Below are 4,631 nucleotides of genomic sequence, written 5' to 3' on the forward strand. Positions count from 1 at the left end.
CTTCCTCCTCTCTTTTTCGTTTGTCTCTCTGTTTCTCTCACTCCCACTCTCTTTTCGTTTGTCTCTCTGTTTTCTCCGTCCTCTCGTCATCTTTTCCATTGTTCTCTCTTCTTCTCTCTTTCAGTGCTCTCCGTCTCTCTCTTCTCTGTTCATGCTCTCTTGTCTCTTCATGGCTCTCCTCTCTCGCTCTTTCTTCAGTTTGTCTCTCTGTCTCTCTCCTCCTCTCTTTTCAGTTTTCTCTTCTGTCTTCCTCTCTCCTCCACTCTCTTTTCAGTTGGTCTCTCGTCTCCCGTCTCTCTCTTTGTCTGCATTGTGCTCTCTCCTCCCTCTCTTTTCAGTTTGTCCTCTCGTCTCACATCTCGCTCTCTCTTTCAGTTGTCCTCTCTGTCTCTCTCGTCCTCTCTCTTTTCAGTTTGTCTCTCTGTCTCTCTCCTACTCTTCGTTGTCTCCATTCTCCGTCTCTCTGTCTCTCTCGCTACTCTCTTTTCAGTTGCTCTCGTCTCTCTCGCTTTTCAGTTTGTCTCTCTGTCCTCTCTCTTTCAGTTGTCTCTCATGCTGTCCTCTCTCTCTTCCATCCTCTCTTTCTCCACTCTTCCTCTCCTCTTTACCACTCCGTAATTAAAATTACTACGTCACAATATAATATCTTAACCCTGACTCTGTTGCCTGTTTTTCCCACAGGGAAAAGACAGTATCTTGTTGAAACGTCTACGTAAGTGAATTTACTTCCAGTAACAACCTCAGCCCTGAGATCTCACCTGTTTCACCAGGTGTATTTCCAATCACTACAGTGGCCAGATATTCATCCCCATATTCCTCCATCTCCTACAGGCTGGATCTCAAGTTGGRTCTGGAGATGCACAACATAATGGTGTTTGATGATGATGAAGAGTTCCTGGGTCGCCCGTGCATTATGGTGTGGCCGAGGATGATAACCAAGTTTTGTGTGTGTGTGTGTTTGTGTGTGTCTGTGTGCGTGCGTGCGTGCGTGTGTGTGTGTGTGTGTGTGTGTGTGTGTGTGTGTGTGTCTGTGTGTCTGTGTGTGGAAAGATAATAAGTACAAGTAGTTCATTTCAAACTTCCCCACAGAGTGTAACAGAGTCCTTTTCTCCCAATGAAGGATGAAGAGGAGTACATGGAGGATGAGGGAGTGGTAAGAGCAGCCAGAATCGTTGACTCAGATCAGGTAATGTAGCCTAGATCAATCAATCAATTAATTAATCAACTAACCCATCAATCAACCAATCAATCTATTATAATCCATCCATCCACCATGAATCAGTTAACCAATTAATCAATCAATAAATTAACCAATCAATCAGACTGATGTCACTGATCCACAGGGGGAAGTAGAATCAACAGACGAGTGGCTGTGGCTACAACAGGAACTGAAGAAGACCTTGGAGGATGAAATTCCAGAAAATAGCTTTTAAATTCTACAACCATCTAAAAAGAAGCGATTCCTACACATTCCATCACAAAGCCCTGACCTACAGAGAGATGAACCTAGAGAAGAGACCCCTCAGCCAGCTGATTCTGGGGCTCTGTTCACAAACACAAACAGACCCCACAGAGTCCCAGGACAGCAACACAATTAGACTCAACCAAGTTATGAGGAAGCAAAAAGAGAACTATTTGACATACTGGAAGTAATCACCCCAAAAAACAGAGCAAATGAAAATGCTATCTGGCCCTAAACAGAGAGTACACAATGGCAGAATACCTGACCACTGTGACTGACCCAAAATTATGTACAGACTCAGTGAGCATAGCCTTGCTATTGAGAAAGGCCGCTGTAGGCAGACCTGGCTCTCAAGAGAAGACAGGCTATGTGCACACTGCCCTCAAAATGAGGTGGAAACTGAGCTGCACTTCCTAACCTCCTGCCAAATGTATGACCATATTAGAGACACRTATTTCCCTCAGATTACACAGAYCCACAAAGRATTTGAAAATAAATGAAACATTGATAAACTCCCATATCTTCTAGGYGAAATACCAGTGTGYAATCCCAGCAGCGAGATKTGTGGCCCGTTGCCATGAGAAAAGGGCAGCCAGTGGAGCACAAACAACATTGTAAATACTACCTATACTTGTGTTCATTTATCTTCCCCTACTATTCGTACTACAACTATTTGCACGTTGCTAAAACTTGGTACCGTAGCTTAAATAGAACATTGAAATGTATTTTTCAAACCTTTGTGACTGCACTGTTTACTGTTCATATTTCATATTTTTGTTAATATTGTTTTGTCTTCTCGCTTTTGTTTGGTTGTTTATATCACTTGCTTTGGCAATATAAACACATGTATTCCATGCAAATGAAACCCATTTGAATTGAAACTGAATTAATGAGAGAGAGAGACAACTGAATACAATTAACTATAGGGAGATTGCTTACAAGACAGACAAAATTAATATATTTTTGTCGAATAAAAGTGGATAGCCAATTATGACTTCTGTCTGCTGCTATGTTTTCACAAAGAGATCCATATGACCATGTTTATGACGCAAGTGGAGTCACATCCGTATCAATATTGTTCACTATTGTGTGAAATTACATTTTCAGACGGCCCCTTGGGAGATCAAGACACGCTACGGTACGTAGGTGTACGGCGTTCTTTTACTTTCCAGAAACCTCGGTGGCGAAAAAAACAAGAAGGCGGTTGGTAGTCTCAGCTATCTGTGTTACACGGAAGATTAAAAGCTAAATCAACGGTTGCTTGTTCTTGTGACTTGTGCTAAACTTGAGCGACAGAAATGGAGGAGACCGGGGGAGTTGGTGGCGCTAGTCGCTACGGAGCTTCGCTCGCAGGCGGTAGCATTCCGACTTTCGCAGAAGTTTGCTAAACAACCGCCACACTATCGTGCGCTTCTTGAGTTGGTGAGTTCTGACAGGCAAGGAACACAGAGAGTAATAACTTGAATTACTTATTGACTAACAATGTTTCAAGGAAGTTGAGCACAGAGGATTACACGTTAACACATTGTCTAGAAGTAACGTTACCTGTCACTTTGTCTTGTATAATTTCAAACGCAACTGAGGCGAACTATGCCGTTTGTGTTAATTGTTGATCTGATCATCGAATATATAATATTTTTACCACAGACAGCCCTTTAATTGCTTATAGCCAGTGTGTTATGTCGACTCGTATTCCTCTTGATAGATGTATAATGTTACAGCTGATGTCACGACACTGCAAAGTACAGCTGCTCACGCGGACGTGCGACTGTTGCCAGCCGTATTGACAACAACAATCAGGATACTATTGAAGCGATAATGGGTGGGGRCGGGAGTCATTTCCAATTCATTGCATTTTTATCATGCTAAATTGATTMGGCCTAGCTATATGCCTAGGCTACACTTCCAACTAGGCTTACATGGAGCTTCATTGTGTAATGTCATGCATATGGACTGACAATGTATTGAAGATGTTACCAACACACCCACACAGACCGAGGGGAACTAACCCCCATGTGATGCCTGTGGCTGCTGCTGTTGTTTAGAAACACGACGCAGAAGTATATATGAGATTTAAAGGATTCACACAGCTTGAACTAGGCTAGCTGAAGTGAAACTTAGTGAACATTGTGTGTTTCCATTGTCTGATACAGGTGAGGTAATAGGACAAAGGAAGTAATGGGACAACAGCCTAAAGTAGCCTAAACACATGGACACGTCTGCCTTCTGAGATACCAGGGCCTGTTTGTCCAATAATGACAATCACGCACACAAATTAAACTCTCACAAAAATAGTTTCCCCTCGACATTAGGCCTATTCTTTGAAATAGCAAAAGACGTGTCATATAGAAGTGAGTGGTAGCAGCACACACTGCCAGCCCATTTTGGTTGGTCAACAGCCATGTTGTAATGTCATGTTGATCCACCAGAAGGCAGTGAGAGGGACTTTCCAAAGAGGAAGAGGGAGAGAGAGAGAGAGAGGCCCAGTCAGTCTGTGGTCTGATATGACTAATGGTAGAGATTGTAATTTTAGGGATCTTCCTGGTTTGATTGGTCCATTAGGTTTGAGGAACTCCAAAAAATGTTGTGTGCGTGTTGCATGTGTGCGCATCGACATATATCTACTTTTCAGATGCCCCTAGGCCCTGTTAAATAATATCTGACCAAGACCAGATGCCCCTAGGCCCTGTTAAATAATATCTGACCAAGACCAGATGCCCCTAGTAGGCCCTGCTTCAATAATATCTCGATCGCACGAGCAGATGGCCCTAGGGCCCTGTTCAATATGATGTAAACACGAAGACGCAGATGGCCTAGGACCTGTCAATAATATTCTGACCAAGACAAGATGCCCCGTAGGCCTAAGTTGAAATAATATCTACTAAGACGCAGGTGCCCCTAGGCCTGTTAATAATATCTGACCAAGGACCAGATGCCCTAGGCCCCTGTCTCAATCATATTTTCTGCAAAAGACCAGATGCGCCTAAGGCCCTGTTCAATATATCTGACCATTCAGGTCCTGTAGTAGCTACATATCACCAAGATGTCTGTTGCATTCAAAAGTCCTCCTCCATCAGAGAGCATACACTTAACAGATGAACACTAGAGCCACACGGTGTAAATTTCAGTCTCGTTGTCTATGAGCCTGTTAAGCTGAGCAGTTACGCGT

At 43.2% G+C, this 4,631-nt stretch overlaps 1 non-coding gene and 1 pseudogene across 1 annotated transcript; both read left to right on the forward strand.

The window, feature by feature from the left end:
- The first annotated feature begins 640 nt into the window (after positions 1-640).
- On the forward strand, positions 641-2,450 carry si:dkey-93h22.7 (uncharacterized). Its single transcript, XR_011477019.1, has 4 exons — positions 641-712; positions 832-916; positions 1,121-1,186; positions 1,344-2,450. It is a non-coding gene; the product is annotated as an uncharacterized si:dkey-93h22.7 (transcript).
- Positions 2,451-2,620: 170 nt separating this feature from the next.
- LOC112074523 (synaptogyrin-2-like) overlaps positions 2,621-4,631 on the forward strand; it is an 11,430-nt pseudogene continuing 9,419 nt past the window's right edge.

Source organism: Salvelinus sp. IW2-2015, unplaced genomic scaffold (genome assembly GCF_002910315.2).
Source record: "Salvelinus sp. IW2-2015 unplaced genomic scaffold, ASM291031v2 Un_scaffold2671, whole genome shotgun sequence".
Taxonomy (NCBI): domain Eukaryota; kingdom Metazoa; phylum Chordata; class Actinopteri; order Salmoniformes; family Salmonidae; genus Salvelinus; species Salvelinus sp. IW2-2015.